This window comes from Magallana gigas, chromosome 10 (genome assembly GCF_963853765.1).
Source record: "Magallana gigas chromosome 10, xbMagGiga1.1, whole genome shotgun sequence".
NCBI classification, from domain to species: Eukaryota; Metazoa; Mollusca; class Bivalvia; order Ostreida; family Ostreidae; genus Magallana; species Magallana gigas.
Genome location: NC_088862.1, coordinates 1,026,201 through 1,049,160, shown reverse-complemented (window position 1 = coordinate 1,049,160; position 22,960 = coordinate 1,026,201). Strand labels below are relative to the sequence as shown.

Below are 22,960 nucleotides of genomic sequence, written 5' to 3'. Positions count from 1 at the left end.
GCCCCTAAATGTACCGAATACATTAGTAAAAGTTCAAAGTTTCTACCTTTAACGGTTTATACGAAGTGGCGATAACAAGCATTTTGTATAATAGGGGCAATAACTCTTATAATTGTCTCAATGTAGGGACTGAAGGGTTTTATTTTGAAAGGTCTTAAGAAGTCCTACTATATCCATGAAAAAGTTTTACTGTACTACCCAAAACAAAGGCGATCTAAAAACTCATTACGTAACAGATTTTCGAATGACCTTGACCTTAGACCTTTATGCTATTTTGTTTGGCAAAGATAGACGATTCCATCCCAAGTTGTCCGAGGTCTCTATGATAGAAAATAAAAAAAGTTGGAAGTGATCGATTTTATGGAAATTTGAATACTTTCAGGGACAATAACTGCTAGAATAACTGCCTCATATCCTTTCGGTATAAATAGATTGAAGGACCTTTTAATTGTACTAAAGACATTGGTAAAAGTATTGGTCTCTATCACTTTTCGTTTCAGAGGAGTAGCGATAACAAGCATTTCGTACAATAGAAACAATAACGCTGTAGTTATTCAAAGTTATGAGTCAAGGGGCTGTATTTCGAAAGGTCTTACGAAGTCCCACTACATCTATGAACATTTTTTCTACCACCCTAAACAAAAGAAATCTAAATACTCGTTAATTAACTGATTTCCAAATGACCTTGACCTTTATGTCATTTTGTTTGGCTAAGGTAGTTAACGCAGCTGCATTGGAAATAACAAATTATTCATAACAAACCATTTTAAAGCTGTAAATACCTTTTATCTAAAAATTCAATTTATATAAATGAAGAATTCAACTCTTTTTAATCGACGTTTTTACTTGCTTTGAATTTACACGCAATGTTGATATTCGGAACTCTCGGGGTTTTTCATACTAAATGAACAGAGTTAGAGTTATCTCCCGTATTCCCTTTGATGGACAGAATATATGCCAAATTTTCAAAAAAATAACTACACGTATTTGTAATATCGTTTCTGAGTTTATCTATGCAAATATGATATTGTGGGAACATAAACTAAAGAGCCTCTCATGATTTAGCTTGAATGTAATGCGCAAGATTGTAAAATCCAAAATATCCAGATGATTTCCGAATTTTTTAAAAGAATTTACAGCGAAGCTCGATTTAGAAAAAATAAAAACAAATATGTTATCTTCAAGTACCAAAGATGTTTAAAATATATAAACCAAAAGATAGTACTCTTCCGATTTCTCGGTATTAAAGCCCATAAATTCGAGTCTATTAATTTAATATAGAAGTATTGATGATATAAAAAATTTAAAAAAAAGTTGAAAGTGATTTTATGGAAATTTAAATACTTTCATTCAGGAGGAATAACTACAAGAAGGGGGCCTCTGATCATTTCGATATGAATAATATGAAGAACCCACTAAGTGGACTGAATACATTGGTAAAAGTTCCAGGTCTTTACCTGTTTTTGTTTCAAAGGAGTAGCGATGACAAGCTTTTCGTAAACAAGGGCAATAACTTTGTAAATTCTCGGAGTTATCGAGCAAAGAGTATTTTGGTATCATAATTTTTAATGGTCAATAACATTAAGAAAAAATTGTTCCAATATCTCTAGATGTTCCTGAAAAAAAGGGGAAAAAAATAAAATAAAAAAACCATAAGAAATACATTAGGTCCCTCAAAGGTATATCTGTACAAAGAAAACAAAGAATTACAGTAAAAGGACGATGTTTATTTATGGGGTCCATTTTTGGCGCAAACCGTATATAGTCCTTTGAATAATAAAATTGTATTAAAAAATTTTTCAATCAGTAAATGTAACCACAAACCCCAGCCGAATTTGAACTCATGATTTGTAGTTCACAAGCCTGATACGTTCTTTAACCACTAAGCAATGACGACATGCTACCAAATCTATTGATACAAACAATTCAACAAACTGTTTTTTTATCGCCATCTTGTGACGTAGTGTCTCAAAAAGTAACTAAATTGAAACAATGAATTTTAAATATGATATCAAAATAAACAAGATATCTGTGAGCTAATGCTCACTAGTGATACCCCCGCTCTGATGTGAATATGCAAAACAAGCAAAGTCGACATTTAACAGACAGCTGGCATCCGATTGGTACAGAGATTATCTCACAATATGGCATGCCTAAACAATTAGTGTGTTAAAATTTCAAGCATCTGCGATGAATAGCTGCTGAGAAATCTTTGACGAAAATTTGTTTGAAAATTTTGGCTAAAATAAACAAAGTACTTATTTAACAAGAAGTTGACGTCCGATTGGTACAAACATGTATCCCACGATATGGCATACATTTACAGACACTGTAAAATTTCAAGCATCTGCGATAAATAGCTGCTGAGAAATCTTTGACGAAAATTTGTTTGAAAATTTTTGCTAAAAATAAACAAAGTCATTTTTTAACAGGAAGTTGACGTCCGACTGATAACAAAAATATATCCCACAATTTGACATGCCAAAACAAATAGTGTGTTAAAATTTCAAGTTTCTGCGATAAATAGTTGCTGGTAAATCTTTGACGGAAATTTGTTTGAAAATGTTGGCTAAAAATAAACAAAGTACTCATTAAACAGGAAGTTGACGTCCGATTGGTACAAAACTACATCCCACGATATAGCATGCCTATACAAATACTGTGTAAAAATTTCAAGCATCTGCGATAAACAGTTGCTGAGAATTCTTTGACAAAAATTTGTTTAATAATTTTTGCTAAAAATAAACAAAGTTGTCATTTAACAGTAAGTTGACGTCTCATCGGTACAAAAATATATCCCACGATATGGCATGCCTATACAAATACTGTGTAAAAATTTCAAGCATCTGCGATAAATAGTGGCTGAGAAATCTTTGACGAAAATTTGTTTGAACATTTTGGTTGAAAAACTAGAACTTTTTTTGTCTTCCACAAAAAGTAAGGGCTTTTCGACAGCCCCATTATTCCTTTTTAATTAAATGTTAAAAAAAATATTCTCTAAGTTATTTCCAAGTGTTCTAAACGCCTTGGTATCCCCAGTTGCTTAGATAGGAACTTATGAGTAGTGCAATGTGAAAAGAAAGATAACTCCAGAACTTTACAGGTAACTACACTTCTAATTTCCAGAGGAATATTTTCAAAAAATCATATTGAAATAAGTATTCATTCCTCGGACACAAAACTTGGTACTGGCACTGTACCAGTTATCGGCTAAAACTTAACGTTTTCTTTTCGTAATTCCTTATTTCTTGATATTTTTGGATAAAACTTGACATACTTTAAAAAGTGAACTCCTTATTTATCAATCTGTTAGTTTATATCATTATTTAGAACCCAAAACATCTTTTTTTTTGCTTTTTAGCGCGCCCCGAATTTGCCGAGTTGTTACGATTTACTGTACCAGTTATCGGCTTCGTGATAATAACATAGTAAAATCCGTGTTCATGTCGATTTTATACTCTGCTAAATGTAGTTTGAATTATGCCCCTTGAGGGGTCAGACTTAAGTAGTCGGGGTCATGATACATTATAAACAAATCTCTAAAATTATTCGTTTATTATCAGACGGTAATACACCAAATCGTAGACTATTCAGAACATAATTATGCAATCAGGCGTTCAATTGCGCTACGAATCTGTCGGAAATTTGTGAATTCCTTTTGTTTATACATGTTAAATGTATTGATTGTATATGTGAAATCAAAGACGGGATGTAATAACGTATCACAAAGAGGTAATATTCTATTTTTAACTTATTACGTCACTTCCCCCACTGCTGAAAGTGCAAAGATGTAAACTCAGCGGTAAACAATGATCGTTTAAGCTCATGTATAAAACATATTCAAGAAAATTTTCAAGCAAACTTACTTTTCTTTATTCGAAAAAGACGACTGAATTAAAAAATCTTGGATTGTTGCGTGCTTTAAACCAGAACTCTCAGTTTAGCCGATAACTGGTCTTGGCCGATAACTGGTACAGTACCAGCATGCCTATAGTATTTATGCTCTACATTCTTACAGCAAAGCGAAATAACTCTTACTAAAACATTTTGAAATTTAAACAAGTAATGATCTTTGGGCCTTTTAAACCCCTATAAGGAGTCCAAAAGTGGCCCCTCGGACCATAATTTTAAAATTGTACTCTTTATTCTGAACAATAAACTGAAAGAATTTTAAAAATCAAAAGAGAAATAAATAAGTTACAGCTAAAGGGCTGTTTTGTTTTGTACGTTGGCCCCTGCAGATCCCTAATTTTTTCGAATTGTCTACCCAAAAACTTTTCCGCCCCTGCAGATCCCTAATTTTGTCGAATTGTCTACTTTTCCGGTCTGCGCATTGTGGGTATCATTATACTTTTGAAATATTGTAATGTTAACTTGAAAACTTTTTGAGAAAACGAACGACGCGTGATTTTAGTTTAACATTGAAATTCCCATAGACAATTTTTCACAGGCTCATAAAACCGGAAGTACTCAATGTAGCTTATTACGGGCCGCCGGAAGGCGGTCCGTTATTTGATACACATTTAAATATTGTTTCTGCGGGATAGTTCTTTTTTAATAGAATTAATACTATGCTTATTTTTATGAATTAAACGTAAATTTGCATGTAGAAATATGTTTTATGCCTTTTAGAAAATATCACATATTTTTTGTTTTACTCGTAAATGAAAAGTATGTCATACTTAGTAGATTGTCGTATTTGGCGCGTTTTTATCGAGACTATAATCTATTCGGAAAATTTCGGAGTTCTTCATTCTTTTCAAAACAATGCATCAGGATCGGTATGCGGGATATACTAAAGACCTAAAATACGAAAGACCTGAATGTCATTAAATTTTATATAAATGATACATTTGAATTTCTAAGTGCCGTGTCAAATAAAATGACTATATAATGCATTAAGTTTTCATTCAATACAATGCAACAACAGAAAAAAAATGGTTTGAAATACATAATCTCCAAGAGAAAAATGATAAGTTGAACTTTTTATTAGAGTAATGTAAAAATCAATGTGTTCTCCATTACTTCACACTATGGCAATGATCATACAATTTCCGTTAGAAATGCTTACAGTAACGAAATCGATTCTTTATGATAATAGTAAAATGTTAAACTTCAAAGCAAGTTGCTGAAAGTATATTAAAATTTACCATACAAATTAGTACAACCAACTCTTATTTTCTTCTTTGTGGTGTGTTTTTATGTAAACAACCAATGATTTATACAACAATTATATTTTTTGCGGCCCATTTGACGCTTGCGTCAATATGATTTCTTGTTGAAACTTGGATTATATCTTGCATACTTCTATCTGAACAATGTCTAGGCGTCTTATAAAATATCTAAGGTTTAAATAAAATCTTTTTCATCCCCCTTTTTTCAAGTTTGAGCCTTAATATCTCAAAAACGGTAAGAGACAGAGAAATGGCTACGCTTATGATTTTGTACATCAAGACCAGATGCATCTAATTCTTAAACTTGAATGCTCTAACTCAAAAAATAATTAAGATATTTTGCTTCAATGAATTTTAAGTATTTTCCTTGTCAAAACCGGAAGTGCCGGAACCGGAAATCCAAAACCTTACATGCGCGTGTCACTTTGAGATGCTATAAGACTATTGTATAATTGTTTCAAAATTCTTTTGCGTTTTCAAAAAATCGGAAATTCTGTCGAGCAGAAGAATAATAATAAGACTCATCAGAATAAAAATAGGTCTTTTCGACAGAAAGTCGAAAAGCCCTAATTAGCAAAGTCGTCATTTAACAGGAAGTAGACGTCCGATTGGTACAAAAATATATCCCACGACATGGCATGCCTTAATATACACTGTGTAAATATTTCAAGCATCTGCAATAAATTGTTGCTGAGATAAATGCGACAGAATCTTTTGTTACGGACAGACAGACAGACACACAAGGGTAAAACAGTATACCCCCTCTCCTTCGGAGATGCAATACACTGTTAAATATAACGTTAAAGGGACGTTTTCAGATGAGGGACAAACTAAACTAGCGCTTATGAAAATATATTATGCAGACATGACATAAATATCTATGTATCAATAGAAAGATAAATTCTGAATTTGTAAATACTAAAGAACTATGCTCATATAACTTTATGATAAAGTGCATTTGACACTTAAAACATGGGGAAGATATGCAAAAGGATGCCTTTAATTTCATTTCACCATGCATTTTAGCTCTACCTAAGGCTCCCTCTAACAGCAGAATGAAAAAAAATCATCCATTTTACGTTCTGTGCATTTTACAGAGCAAGTCCTAAGGTATCGATTTAAAGCTGCTTGGTCCGATTTTATACCAAATTTTATGTACGCTTTTAAACGATGGTTATGCTAAGTATATGCATGATAATAAACATTGCAGTATTTTCCCAGTCAACTAAGCCAAATTTCAATGGAAAAAAATACGTACAAAATTTGGTAACAAAACAAACGACATAAAAGGGTACCGCATTATTTCGCCTCATGTTAAAATTCATCCCTGACGTAGAGACCGGTATGGTTGTATTATGACTTTGACATCGCTTTAAATAAAGGTCGAAATGATCAGGTAAAGGAGAAAGTCCATTACTTTTTAAGATAAATGTTTTGTTTAGAAAAAAAATTGATACTGAAATAACAAAAAATCGGACCAAGCAGCTTTAAAGGGGCATGGTCACGATTTTGGTCAAAAATTATTTTTTACATTCAAGTGTTTACAATGCTTCAGTAAGGCATTTTAAAAAGGCAACCACAATTTAAGTGTCATTTGTTAAGTTGTAAGCGAGTTACAGAGCTTTCAATTCTTCGCTCTGTAAACAAAGCTTTTGTTTACATTTTGAATGTTGAAGTGAAAATTCTAGTTTCTAACACATAATGAATGTGTTAATCATTACTGTTAATTCATGCTTAAAATGAATGAGAATATAGACAAATCAGTTTATAAAAGATTTTTACTGGTATATTGAACATACGAGGGTTGTCCCAAAATAGCGTAGACAAGTGGCGTTATTGAGTTTATCGAAGACAAAGGAAGATAAAATTTGTGCCACAAAGGGTTCAAGAAATTTGCATTCAAATAATGTTTTAAAATCAAATATTGTTTGAGATTAAATTAGTGAAATGAAAGCATGTTAGATCAAAAATTCGACATGCGGAGCAATGTCAAAAACAAAAAGTTAAAATCAACACAATGAAATAAAAATTGCGAGGAAAAGTACTTTTCGAATGAAAAAATTCAAATAAAACATACATTGATATTTGGTAATAATTCTATTAGTTACTTAGAAAATGTTTTGGCTATAACAAATTTTTTAAATATTTTATAGCGCGTTTTGTGACAAGTTGAAAAGTTGACTCGTAATAAAATGACGATGTCAGCGTTTAAGGCGGCACAGCAGTAACGAATACAATTTTGTAAAGACCATGAAATAAATCTAAAGCGACTTTGGAAGTAAACGAAATTAACAAAATCGATTAAAAATGCGTTTTGTGAATAAATAGATATAGAACATTAAAATATTTGAACAAATATATTTGATGACAATAAGTGGAAAAAAGAAAGCCCCAACGATATCAATGGACGTCAAACTGCTGAACGACACATTTCGGCAAGACAGACATTAGACAACAAGTAATACAAGGCAAGTTTGGAGTCGACAGATCGTTTGTACTAAGAAAATATTAAAAGAAAAAACAAAACTAGAAATACATGTTGAATGTGTACTCAGGTTACTTTTTCAAAGATAAAATATATATAAGACTTTTTCGGAAATAAAACGTAAATGTTATCGTAAACGATGTGGAGGGTTTAGCAACAACGTAAAAACTGGAAATTTTCGACGTCGCACATTGCGCCGCCTGACAAAACTTGTTGTTACTAACTATTCATTTTCTCGAGAAATAAATAAAGTACCGATTTGGATTGTTCAATATTGTTAGCCAAAGAGTCATTGAAGAAAACATAGAAGTCTAATGAAATTGCAGTGAACAGATTATAAATAATGTGTTCTGTCTACGCTATTTTGGGACAACCCTCGTATGTAAACAAAAACAGGGCACGAGCCCTGTTTACATGACAAAGAATTGAGAGCCCTGTATCTTGCCTAAATCTCAACGACTGGCACCCAAATTTCATTTCATCATTAGAAATGCATTCATAAAGCATTGTAAATAATAAAAACAGAAAAAAAAATTTGACAAAACTCGTGACCATGCCCCTTTAAGTAATTTTTCACCAACCTTTTTGAGGGCTACATTACCATATACTTATGTCATGAAATTCTGCACGCGTAAAATTAGATTAAATTAAATTAATTAAAGTTTCATTTCTCTTTTTTGTAGTCTCAACATTTTTTCAATTGTTTTCCTGTTCTCGAAGGAAAAACTCTTTATTATGCAGTTGAGAATAAAACAAAATAATTATCATGTATACTGCATTAAAAATATCAGGAAAATCCCTACCCGTGACTCTTTCTTCTGAGAAAAAAAACGCCATGGATATAATTCAAAACTGTTTAGCTACCATAGGAAATCATTATGAATAAAATATTAAGTATATGATGTGCTTTATCTAAACAACCGACCTGAAACCTCATATTACTCGTTTGAGTGGTGCGTGTAGGAAAAAAGAAATTGTGGGATTGATTTTCTTAGCAAGTAGTATCGATATTAAGAACAAAACATATTACATAAAATGACGACGTCTTTACAGTGCTTACCTTTTCTATCAACGAAAACGCAGCGAAATTATCCTCATTAATCTGAACACTGCTATTTGTTAACATTCTGTTTTTGTCTTAGACGTTATTAAAAAAATCAACATATTTTTTTATATAGAAAAGACGTCTTAAATAAACTAATGCTCGAAAACGAAAATAGGAATTTCCAATGTCGTCACAAAGGTATCCAACAACAAAGAGTTTGCCGCATATCAACAGAAGAATGTCATTTCAACTCTTTGTTAAATCGACTCCGATCGCTTTGGGTCCCTTGTCGGGTCGTCTAAATTTTTTAAAACACAAATACTTTAAATGTTTTTGATTGATTTCTCTGTCTTAGAATGAGATTTTTTTAACTCAATACTTCACTCAAGGCCACTCACGATTATAATAACCGTCACCCTTTACTTATTACCAATTTATCCTTAACAATGCATGGTTCCTTATTTAACTTTTATTTGTTCTGAAATTCATAGAAGTGCATGTTCATTTAAAGAAGACAGTTTCAGAAAAAAAAATTTAACCTATCAAGTAAAAAATCAGTATTTGCATAAGTATAGTACTCTATTTAATAAAAACAATATTACAACTCGCTGTTTAATATTATTACAAAACGAAAGTTGATTTATCAAAGTAGTTGTTAATAAAAGGAAAATTCTTTTCCCCCCACGCAGCTAAGTCATATACTGAAGTTCTTACTTGGGAAAGAAAAAGATACTTCGTTTATGAAAGATATTGTTGAAACATTCCAATAAATCATCAAAATAATGCCCATTTTACTAATCAAAAGCGATTTAAAAATAATTGGGGTAAATTCGTAGGTTTCCCATGCACGATTCACATTGGTACTTATATTCTCTACCAATTTTACGTGAAATATTCTAAAATTATGTTGATCTTTCACCTGCGCCAAGCTGGTTTTACATGCATTAAAATTTCTTCATTCAGTTGTTTACACGTAGCAGGGAGAGTCTTCAAACCAACAGTATAAAAATAGACTTTTACTTACAACGAAACTTTGTAACTGCCGATTATTTGAATGAATGAATTTTGTTCGTCTAACATTAACGGCAGCATCTAGTATGTAAAGGAAACATGCGGTATTATACTGGTTTGATATAATTCTTTTCTAACGTTAAGATAATTCCCTGAGAACTATCGACAGGGATGCATTATTTATTTATTAGTTATTCGGTTTGATACCGACTCTTTACAGAAATTTGTGGGATCGGTAAAGTCAATAGAAGGCGAGGCAGAAGTTTTGTTTTGTCGAGGACTAAAGTTTTATATGTAAACAAACAAAAAATCATATAACAATTAAATTCATTTAATAGACATATTTCAACAATGTTTAACAAACAAACACATTTTTATTTAAATAACAATTAAATTTATTTAATGAACGTTTTAGTCTCAACAGTGATAAACAGTTTTTAACAATTTTGTTTTGAAGAAAAACAGCTAAATTTATTTTTGATTAATTGTGAGTTGATGGATGGGAACAGAGCAATTGCTGAACAGGGAGGCTGGTTGAAGGCTGGTCTTTTGTACAGAAATTGATTGGGAACATGTGATTTCCTGACCCTCAGAATCATTAAAAAGCTCATTCATGTTGATGTCGGTCAGCTCATGATCAACTTTTTGAATTTCCTGGAGAGCCTTATTTTGGTGACGGACAGCGCAAGCTAGTGATGTGGGCCCAGGCAGAATAGCAGGCGTGTTTAAGTCTGGCAACGCTGGCATTAAAGGCAGAATGTTCTTGGTTAAAGAGTCGCCCATCATCATCTTTTCATCATCACTGACTCTTTGGTACACACTTAAGCTTTGAACCGAATTATATCCTGTAACTGCCATTACCTGTGGCGGGCCAAACATGGATTTGACAAAATGGACGCAAATTTTAATGCATGTAAAACCAGCTTGGCGCAGGTGAAAGATCAACACAATTTTAGAATATTTCACGTAAAATTGGTAGAGAATATAAGTACCAATGTGAATCATGCATGGGAAACCTACGAATTTACCCCAATTATTTTTAAATCGCTTTTGATTAGTAAAATGGGCATTATTTTGACAAGGGACCCAAAGCGATCGGAGTCGATTTAACAAAGAGCTGAAATGACATTCTTCTGTTGATATGCGGCAAACTCTTTGTTGTTGGATACCTTTGTGACGACATTGGAAATTCCTATTTTCGTTTTCGAGCATTAGTTTATTTATGACGTCTTTTCTATATAAGTAATATGTTGATTTTTTTAATAACGTCTAAGACAAAAAAAGAATGTTAACAAATAGCAGTGTTCAGATTAATGAAGATAATTTCGCTGCGTTTTCGGTGATAGAAAAGGTAAGCACTGTAAAGACGTCGTCATTTTATGTAATATGTTTTGTTCTTAATATCGATACTACTTGCTAAGAAAATCAATCCCACAATTTCTTTTTTCCTACACGCACCACTCAAAAGAGTAATATGAGGTTTCAGGTCGGTTGTTTAAATAAAGCACATCATATACTTAATATTTTATTCATAATGATTTCCTATGGTAGCTAAACACAGTTTTGAATTATATCCATGGCGTTTTTTTTCTCAGAAGAAAGAGTCACGTAGGGATTTTCCTGCTATTTTTAATGCAGTATACATGATAATTATTTTGTTTTATTCTCAACTGCATAATATAGAGTTTTTCCTTCGCGAACAGGAAAAACAATTAAAAAAATGTTGTGAGACTACAAAAAAGAGAAATGAAACTTTAATTAATTTAATTTAATCTAATTTTACGCGTGCAGAATTTCATGACTTAAGTATATGGTAATGTAGCCCTCAAAAAGGTTGGTAAAAAATTACTTAAAGGGGCATGGTCACGAGTTTGGTCAATTTTTTTTTCTTTTTTTATTATTTACAATGTTTTATGAATGCATTTCTAATGATGAAATGAAATTTGGGTGCCAGTCGTTGAGATTTAGGCAAGATACAGGGCTCCCAATTCTTCGTCATGTAAACAGGGCTCGTGCCCTGTTTTTGTTTACATATGTTGTCCCAAAATAGCGTACACAGGACACATAATTTATAATCTGTTCACTGCAATTTCATTAGACTTCTATGTTTTCTTCAATGACTCTTTGGCAAACAATACTGAAAAAATCAAATCGGTGCTTTATTTATTTATATTAAAAGAAAAAACAAAACTAGAAATACATGTTGAATGTGTACTTAGGTTACTTTTTCAAAGATAAAATATATATAAGACTTATTCGGAAATAAAACGTAAATGTTATCGCAAACGATGTGGAGGGTTTAGCAACAACGTAAAAACTGGAAATTTTCGACGTCGCACATTGCGCCGCCTGACAAAACTTGTTGTTACTAACTATTCATTTTCTCGAGAAATTTTCGCAGTATTTCTGACTATTATATCTGCAATGTTACCAATTAGTTCTACTAGCATACCAATTTTAGCTATTTATCTGGTAATTCAACTTGTATATGGCGTTTTGGCCCTACTGATATCAGCTTTCCAGCTTCGTCTACGTCACAGAGACGAAACCGAGAAAGTGCATGCATTCTGGATAAAAGCTATAAAGTTACAGCGAAAGTTACTGTGTAAAAAGTACAGTCAAGTTGAAAATTTTAGCAACAATGACGAAAAGACAAGTCAGAATGACAGGCAAAATAATTTTATTTCTTTACATGAAATGCTTTGTTGGAAACAGGTTGCTTCTTCCATCGATTTCTTTGCCTTCTGGTCTTTCTTCATTACAAACTCACTGGTATCAGTAGTGATGTTTATAATGGCGGCAAAAATGTAACAATAAATGTAAAAAAAAAATTGATGACTGCAAACTAGAAGGTTACATTAAAATGTTATAAAATGGATCGTTAAGGTATCATTTCTAAAACATGATTTCGATGCTTAAAGAATAACATTTCTAGACACGACTAGTTAGACTAAAATATAATGCATTTTTTCACACCATATCTTAAATTATACAGTGTGTTGCTCGCAGCCAAAACAAATTTTCCACTTTTTTTATAAAGAATATATAAAAAAAACCTTATAAAATAATTATGGATATAAACATCCTTCTATGAACAGCGTAATCATGTCTTTCAAATGATACTCCAACGATACATAAAATTAAATGTTAGCAATCAACCTTAAATAATAAAATCATTGTAGAAATATGTACATGTACAGTTTTAAATGCTGAATATAGAAAATACATGGGACAGGTCTAGAGGACGAAAGACTGATGGCTCTAAATGTGAGTCGACAAATCAAACCATGCATTAATATTAGAAGACAGATCAACAGTTCTGTAATTTTAATGCTTGGAAAAATTATATTGGATGCAAATGTGAAATAATTTACATCTACATAATAAATATCACTGCAAAAAATAAATCTTTAAAAAGGGCATTGTTGCATATAGAAAGCTTGTGACAGCTACGTGCTTAGAGATATTTACATCAGTATATTATTAAACTCAGCTCTTTTCCATGAATCGGTACGGAACTGGTAATGTTTCAATGACAAATATATAAAATACAGTTAAATTACTTGTAGAGTTTAAATAAATACATTACACTTTCATATTACAAAATTCTTAAGACACAAAGATGATTTAGGTTTACATTTTGTTTTAAAATTTAATTTTATTATTACTATTTACACTGTGATGTTGATGAGATGAGAAAGAGGTCTGTAACAGGCTTAATGATCAAAATATGAGGACACTGCTCAAGCTGTTTCGAATATAGATAAACATATTTTTCTTTATGAGATGATGTCATCTCATCATCAACAGACAAATATTTCTGGTGAGTTTTATCATTTTTTAAATTTGACCAGGTAGTCCATACATGTCGGCATATGTAGGAATAGACTAGTAGGCGCTCTACACATCCTCCACTGCTAAGGCATGTTAGGGGATTTACCCGTGTTACAATGAACTTTGGCACCAAACCCATCTTGATCAAGTAATCTAGCAGTAGAATCAATGTTTTTCCTATTTATGCCATGAGCGAAAGCAAAAGTCTCTCTACACACATGGATTCAACTAAAATCATAAACCGTGTCTCACCCTTTCCCTTCTTTTGGCATGTGATTCTTAGCAGATGTATCTGCAGAATTGTTTCTGTGATGGATGAGTGCACCTGTATTAGCGTATTTAGTTCTGATTTGTCTGTCTCTTAACACACATTCCTGTAATCACTGAGCACATTTCTGTCAACAATAGAGCCACATGGCTTACCATAGAGTATACTGCACCCACAAGCGTTTTCACAGAAATCATGCAAACTCTATGCTTCTATAGTGTCAGAATCAGAAATTTCAAAGTCATTATCATCGTTGTTATTTAGTTCATCACTTTCATCTTCAGAGATGTGGTAATCGTAATTCGTAATAATAATTGAGTTTAATTAATTACAAATTGTTATGTTATTGAAAGTACAATCATGTGGTGTGTTATTGACAAATTTTTCAATTACATATAATTGTAATTCTTAAACAACTATTTAACAATTATTTTCAAGTATATACATAAATAAATAAGAAAGCTGTCCACCATTATTTTTATATTCTATATGTAAACAAAAGCTTTGTTTACAGAAGCTTTGTTTACAGAGCAAAGAATTGAAAGCTCTGAAAGCCACTTATAACTCAACGAATGACATTTTAAATCTAGTTGCCTATTTTTTTTAAAAATGCCTTACTGAAGCATTGTTAATATTAAAATTGGAAAATAATTTTTGACTAAAATCGTGACCATGCCCATTTACATGCATCTTACTTAATTATTTTCAAAGAGTCACTATTTAATAATTAGGTTCCCGAATTAATGAATATCAGTGTTTCAAATATTCATCAATTTGTTAAGGACAAAATAACTTTGATGATATGCTTGATTTATTTTTACCTAAACATTTTATAAAAACATCGTTATAAATATGGTTTCTAATTATACTGTGTAATTGAGTTTGGTAAAAATTCTCTGTTTATTTTACAAAAAAAATCAAGGATTTTTAAGTGTGTAAACTATAAAGAAATGCTGTTTAATAACTAGTTTGATCTAGAGGTATGGATTCAGTATGGTTTTTAGCTCAAGTGGGCTTTTTATATCACATGTTGCCTGTCTCTGTCTGTCGTATACTTTTCACATTTTCAACCTCTTGTCAAGAACCACTGTGCCAATTTCAACCAAACTTGGAACAAAGTACTCTTATGCAAAGGGGATTCAAAGTGAGAAAATTAAGAATCACGCTCTTTATCATGTGGAGAAAATAAGGAAGTGTTGAAAATTTAAAAAATCTAAAAAAATCAATCGAAAAACCATAGGAAAACACCCATATTTTGCTACAAAACATCAATTTATCAAAATAATGCGATCTTCATGACGTCATTTCTACATTATGACGCCACTGTGGTGATAACCTCTTATACCTTTATTTCCAATATGAATTAATAATATCTATAATGATTAATAATTAATTTTATGATTTTAACTATCTTTCACTATTTTCAAAGCTCTTTCTAAAACTTTGATTTCGGGGGCAAAGAATGCATAAAACCACACATAGTCCTTTAAATTTGTGTAATGTGTGAACTATTTTCCTAGGGTTAGGGTGGGGGCGCAATGGGAGGGGGTGGGTTTATGAATAGGAATGTGTATGGTTAATCTTTATAAAATCTTCTTAGAAACTTATCAGCCAGGAAAGCTAAAATTTGTGTGGCAGCATCCTCAGGTAGTTTAAAGTTGTAAAAATCAGGATCCCTGTGGACCGTTTTCCTTACACAGGACCGCCTGCGAAGTCCGCATTACTAGTCCGTCTATTGAATGGGAAAAGGCGAAACCTTTTCATTTCGTGTATAACCCCACGTGAGATTCAACGACCTGCACGGAAACCCGAGCACCCAGCTGTTTTTGGCGATCAACATTGTCCAACTAGGCAAGTCATTGGGCAATTAAAAAATAATAACCGACGACCTTACCAACAGACCATCATTACCAACAGGTCCGCCTTATCAACACACGTGTCGCTCAATTACCACCACAAGTTTGTACTACGTTTGTCAGAATAAAACAGTGCAAACAAACCACAAAGTGCGGGGTTAGGCTGGACCGAGGTCTAGGGTGGCTGCTACTGCCTTTCCACAAACACTGCGACTATCCATCCATGAATAGTCTAGCTATGTTAATGATGCCCTGAAGTGCGTGGCGGCAGAGTTGGCTGCTGAAGCCTTTGTCTCCAATGCCTAATGTCTGAAGGGTCTTGTGTTTTGCCCACACCAATCGCGAGGCCAAGCACTTTCATATCCATCCCATTAAACATTTTCCTGATTTCTTTGCCAATATGGGCGTACTTGCATTATTTCGCCAGATTTGCTCGTTGTAGTGATGGCCCAGATTCCTATACTACAGTGGTGTCTAGCAAGACCGCCTTGTTGTCTTTCACCAAGATTAGTGATTAGTGATTTTAGAAGAACCAACTTCTGCGTCGGTTACAAATGGGCACTCCCGATACTTTCAACCATCCCCTCAGCTGGGCAACTATATCCTTTCGGATATTCGTCACCCATGGACTCATCTTTGAACCTAGGTACTTCATGCAGCCATCCGGGTGGATGACACGGACTCTTTCAGCCATTATCGCTACCTTTGATTTCGGGTTGTTTACCGTATAGCTTCGACTTCCACATGGAGTGATGCAAAAGGTTGCAGACTTTTTGATGTTTAGCCTCATTCCAGTCTTGCAACAAAACTTTTCTATTAATGCTAGGTTTTTAATCATTTCGTCAGGACCTTCTGTCATCAAAACATTATCACCTGCATATCATATTGATTCTATACGATCACTCTCGTTGGGTCCAAACTTATAGCCATTGCCTTGCCTATCAATGACCTCTACCAAGGGATCCATCGCTATATTTAACAGCAATGGTGAAGGAGGATCGCCCTGCTTTACACCCAGGGTCATCGGGATTCCTCCCGTCTTCCTTGTGTCAGTCTGGAACACTGTCTAGGCCCCAGTGTAAAGATAATCAAAAACATCAACGAAATGCTCCCGAGATCCAAATCGACTCACCCTGCAAAAAATGCTTGTGCGACACCGTCTCAAAGGCCTTAGCGAGATCCAGAAACGTAATACACGGTTGTCGTCTCTCTTTCTTGGCGTGGTTAATCGTCGCGCTCAGTAAGAAATAGTTTTCGGAGCACCCACTTGCGGCACAACTATCCAACACTCGCCTTGCCAACAGGCTGGTGTATAGTCGTATCACGAACGACGAAATTGGTAGGGGCCGCCAGTTTTTGACGTCCCCCAGTCCCTCGTTACATTTAGGTAGCAAGATACTCCTATTCCCCTTGAATATCTCTGGAACCTTCTTTCTAAACAGAACGATTTGAACAGATTAGCCAAAATGTGACCCTTAGAGTCTTTTGCCATTACAGTCTTCAGCTCAATTCCATCCGGCCCAGAAGCCGAATCTTTTTCTGCGCTCTCTTGAATGCCGTGGTGAAAGGTTTCAGCAGTGCGAGAGGGTTAACTTGCTCTGCAGGTGATACGAACTTCAATCTATATCCTGTGAGACTCCCCCAAACCGCTCCATGTAGGTGGTCTAGCTCACATTTACTACCAGTCTCCTTGCCATCAAGTATCAAGGCAGTCAGCGCCTTTTAATCTTTGCGATACAGTTGCTGGTGCTGCCGATAACTAACGGCCTCATGGCTAGCCTGTTTACCGACCGGTCAGCAACAAGCCCTAGCCCTAGCCCTGCCCCCTGACGTGTCTTCGTACTGCCCTTACAAACGGTAACGGGACGTTTCGCTCCTATGGACGTTTCGCGCTGAGACGTTTATATATATTGCGATGTTTTCAGACAAATATTTATTTATCTAAATATGCATGTAATTAAAATTGACTTTATTGAAAACATATCTACAAATGATCATGTTTAATCTGGGACATTCACTGATAACTTCAATAATGTAAAAAGCGATTATCCACGTTCAAATATAATTATGTTTGTTTAGCAATCATTATTAAGTGTCTGATTCGGTTTTCTAATTAAGATGTTAATATAACTAATTTGGAGGCTCTCCATTTCAAGCTAAAGAGGAGAAATTAATTATGAGACGGGTGTTAATTATGAGAACTAGCGGCTACATATGCGAAGATCCATTCTCCATTTTCATCATCATCAATTCAGTGTTGAATTTGAAAGATTCATCTGAGAATGTCTGGTAAGTAATATAAATTTATTATATGTTATTGCTAAAGCAATATGAGCTGTATTTTCTAACTATTTAATTTTGCTGCAAAAACCTGCTAGTTTGATAAGTCTGCATGTAACTTAAACTTTTATGATAAATAAGATTTGAATAAATCATTAATTTTTGTCAGTAGAATAATTTCTCTTCTAAGGAATATGCAGCAGATAAATTTCTGTACAGGACGACAATAATTCAATTTTGCTCTAATTAAGGCTTCTTAACGGCATTTCTACAAAAGTATGACTAACAGAAATTTAAAAACCAAGATATTTTTGTCATTTTATTAGAAAATAACATTTTCGGGTAAAAAAATTTCACCATGAAAATTGCAGCTCATATTGCTTTAAATTAATATTGTTTGTTATATTCAATAGTATAGTCTCACTATATAACTCTATATAGACAAATAGTCAATAATTGTAATATTAGCTCGTCCGAAATATATTGACCGGTCAATATTTTTTTGATATTGACCGGCTAGGAATAATATCTTGAGAACATTCTCTCTATTTCAAATAATCGCCTCTGATTTGTTGATTCGTAAACGATGACGTAAATAATTCTTCGCGACTCCAAAACAAGGTGACGTCATAATAGACAGTCAGTCAAGGCAAGAAAACAACGGACGCGCAATGCAATGGTGTGCTATCAAAACGGATATTAGGATTTGCAAATTATTGTGAAGTAAAATCAGGTAGAACATCTGTATGTTAATTCGTACGGTCGGCGGAATATAACAAGTGACCATTTGATGCTGAGGATATTTTGTAAATGAACTTTACACCAAATTGAATTCGTGAATTCTTTGCTGAGCTGAGAAAATTACGGCGATCTGTTTTCAATTAATTTCTTCAATTCGGGTCTGTTTCTTCATATAACAAAACAAATGTTGACTGCTTCGCGTCGGGCAATATTTCGTCCCACGGGGGCTAATATAATCAATGTTGCCCTCAACCCCAGTCAATATTTGTATAATATTCAATGCATTTATTGATATTTTTTAAAATCATTTTTCATTTACATTAGCTAATTTTTGTGTGTAATGTTTGTTTGCAATGTACACGTAAATCAATCATGATTCAAGATATTATAACTTATAATTTTCCCTTCAAGTTTTTTTACTTTGAAAAAATCTAAATGAAAATGTTCTAAAGTCTCCTTTATTTCCAATCTTTAAAACAAAGCTTAAAATATTGGGAGTAACAATTCTTGTAAATATTTCAGTGTAAGTGAATGAATATTTTTATTCAAAAATTATTGTTATTTGTATTCGAAGAAGATAGTAAATGTATAACTTATAGACACTTGGTTTTCGGGAGTAGTATTTTTTAATATACTTTTCTTTTAAACTACGAGGTGATGGACAAATTATTAAAAAATTGAATTCATCTTAAATCTCATTTAAGTTACAAATCTCCCGTTAAATTATTATACCTCCTTGTTTCAATCTTTGTAGTACATGTTTTACTTGTTTATACAATATACATTTCATTTAAGTTGCAAATCTCCCGTCAAATCATTATACCTCCTTGTTGCAATCTTTAATTCATTTACCATGTTTTACATGTTTATACAATATACATTTTGTTGCATTGCTTATGTCATTATATGTTAAAAGACATCACACATTCTCTTATATATAATATCTTAAACAGCATATTCTTTCATGACACTTTGACATAAATCGGCCAAGACTAAGGTGCCCAATCCTGTCACTATAATAAAAGATTTACTTACTTTACTTACTTATACCAAGATTTGATTCAGAATATAAGATTAAGAACGTTATCATATTGTTATTACTCTACAATTCAATGTACACCTAGATATGTATATTACAGCGAGCGCAAGTTTTACTTATGACACTCATATATTTTATTTTCATTTATAGACCAGTGTGTAGTTTGTTTTAAGACAGTACGTCATCTCCAGGAAGCATTAGAGTGTGATGGGTGTTCGAAATGGCAACACAGAACATGCAATTCTGGTAAGTGGTTTAATTTTTTTTATAGTTTTTATCCTGTCTCATCATTTAAGCAAATAATCACACGAGAATTCAGCAAATAATCACACGAGGAATTAAGGAAGCCCACGGTAATCACACAAGAATTATCAGGCCCCGAGGTTATAAAACTTTCTTGAGTACGATCTCGTACTCCAAATCGTACTCCGTGCTCCAAATCGTACTCCTACTCAAGATATCGAGGTTATAAAACTTTTTCATACTCCTACTCGTACTCCGACTGAGTACAAAACGGCAATTGTTCGAGTTAACTTTAGAGCGTGCTAAAAGTCGTACTCAAAACAAAAATGGCAGCCCACAGGAAAATTGCTGTACGCAGAATGATTCAAAATCGCCAGCTTCGACGCCCGCGGTTCTTTCGGGATAGGTCAAATCCACTTGAAGACCTTGAGGAGGAGGAAATCTTCTAAAGATATCGCTTTCGTCCTGAAACTATCCTATACCTCATTGGTCTTCTACCTGACCTGTCCCGACCCACACGGAGGAATTGCCCCCTGCCTCCTCTATTGCAAATTCTTTTGTGCCTGCGGTTTTTGGCCTCGGGTGCCATGCATCTCTTGATAGGAGATTCGCTCTCAATATCAAGGAGCTCTGCAGGAAGATGTATAAGAGAAGTTGCACTGCATATTGCGAGTCTTCGTGGGCAACTTATTAAGTTCCCAACAGGTGTAGCTGCCAATGAAGTAAAACGAGCTCTCTCATCAGTTGCAGGTTTGAAACTTACATGAAATGAATAGCATTACATCTGTGAACATTGAAATAAACAAATAAAAAAATACCCCCCCCCCCCAAAAAAAAATCAATAAAATACAACGCAAACAAATTATATTTGTAATCATTTCACTATCTTCATTTTTTATGCTATCATTTCCACACAACACACGTGAAAATGCACGGAGAATGATTTTCAAAATCAACAGTTTACATATAATAATTTATATAATTTTGTTTAAAGTTTTAGTTGGTATACAAAACTAAAACCAACGTTCTTGATATTTTTCATTTCATTCTTTAAGTCGTTTAAATAGTTTAAGTTCATCATCAAATAAGATTCAGCAAACAACACTTCTTTCATTTATTCCATCAATCCTTTATACATTTACCAATCTAATTAAAACTATTTAATATACTACAGGTTTTCCAAATGTTCTTGGGTGCATTGACGGCACTCAAATCAAAATAAAAAAGCCAAAGGAAAACGAAGCAGATTTCGTCAATAGGAAAGGGTATCACTCTTTGAATGTGCAGGTATTATAAAGTTTAAAGCGCATGATCTTATTAACATTACATGGTAAATAAAATGAAATACTTTGAAAGTAATTCTATATATGAATATTTCAAACACTGTTCCCGATGATTGCAATTTTACAAACAGCCATGTATATGTTTTTAAAAAAGCAAAGCTCTGAGAGAGAGAGAGAGAGAGAGAGAGAGAGAGAGAGAGAGAGAGAGAGAGAGAGGCTAGATCGGTGCACGACAGCAGGATATTTCGGCAGTCGGGGCTGTGTGCACACTTTGAAAACGGTAAACATTAAAACAATAGACCTAGAAGCTACAATGGTATTGGTAGACCAAAAATTGGAGAAATTAGTTTAAAAACGTAATTCTCTATTACACAGCCAAGAATTTAGGATATAAATACACACACACATGTTAAAATTTACAAAATTAAAGTTAACTTCCTTAACTTTTGATCAGGGTTCAAATGTCATTTTAGCTAACCTGGCTTAAAACTTTTTAGCTCCAGTCATTGTCAATCTGTTTTTCTATTAGAGTTAATTTCTATTCTTTCATTTAAATACACAATGACAATTTTCCACTGCTTCCAATTTCATAACCAAATTTTTTCCACTAAATTGTTAACAATATAAATACTTCAAATATTGACACCCAAGACAAACATATAGGTCCATAGAAAGGGTTTAAAGTTAAGGGTTATAAATATGAGGAAATTGTGTTTAAGTCATATCGGTATCAACATAAAGTCTCATGGGTAGCTTTATTTTATTTAGAAACTGTTTATCACTTTAAAAACTATTGAAATCGTCATCCTTAAATATGTTCCCTTCCTCCTTCTGACAAGACCTTGCAATCATATATGACCCACCAATCTACTTTTGTGTAATTTGTTTGAATTAAGAATCAAAATCTCAAACCATCTTTTTATGCCTTCAATTGTCTTAATATAATGATAAATGATATTGCTTCTGCACATCATGCATGGGTACTACTGGAGAGAGAGAGAGAGAGAGAGAGAGAGAGAGAGAGAGAGAGAGAGAGAGAGAGAGAGAGAGATTTATTACGAGTTCAGCACTCCGCAGATATCCGCCCATCCCTTTTTTTTCATAACTGTTTTCCTTTTTTCCCCCGACCCTTTTATGTCGCCAAATAACTCCCCCCTCTCTTCCAACTACGTTTTGAATTAACAAAATCTCCTCATTTTCTGTCCATTTTCTTTTCAAAGCTTTCCCAGAATCAACCTCCAATAACTCAGTCATTTTTATGTTTGCAGACGAGAAAAGAGAATGTATATTACCTGTCAGATAAAGAAATTTATCTGAATCCAGCTTCATGTATATTGCAGCCATGTCAGATTGTTTACTAGTTACGGAACATTTTCTTCCTCTTTTGACTGAAGATTTCCTCTACCGGTATTGGAGTATACTCCAAATAGTACTCAGCGGAGAACGTACTCAAAAACTTTTATAACCTCGGTTTTTAAAGTCGTACTCAGTGGAGCACATACTCGGAGTACGGAGTATGAGTATGAGTACGAGTATGAAAAAAGTTTTATAACCTCGGGGCCTGATTGTTCATATATCCCTAACATTATTTCATTATTTTAAATTTAGGCATTTCAAGACAACTTTACCGGGATCTCAGAAGCGGAAAGAAGAGTTCCCTTTTGTTTCTGTGCCAGCCCTGCAGAAATTTCAGCGTCACCA

General features: G+C 33.5%; 1 long non-coding RNA gene across 1 annotated transcript; it reads left to right on the top strand.

Moving 5' to 3' along the window:
• Positions 1 to 17,801: 17,801 nt before the first annotated feature.
• On the top strand, positions 17,802 to 22,901 carry LOC136272079 (uncharacterized). Its single transcript, XR_010709971.1, has 3 exons — positions 17,802 to 17,962; positions 19,884 to 19,979; positions 22,868 to 22,901. It is a non-coding gene; the product is annotated as an uncharacterized lncRNA (long non-coding RNA).
• Positions 22,902 to 22,960: the final 59 nt, after the last annotated feature.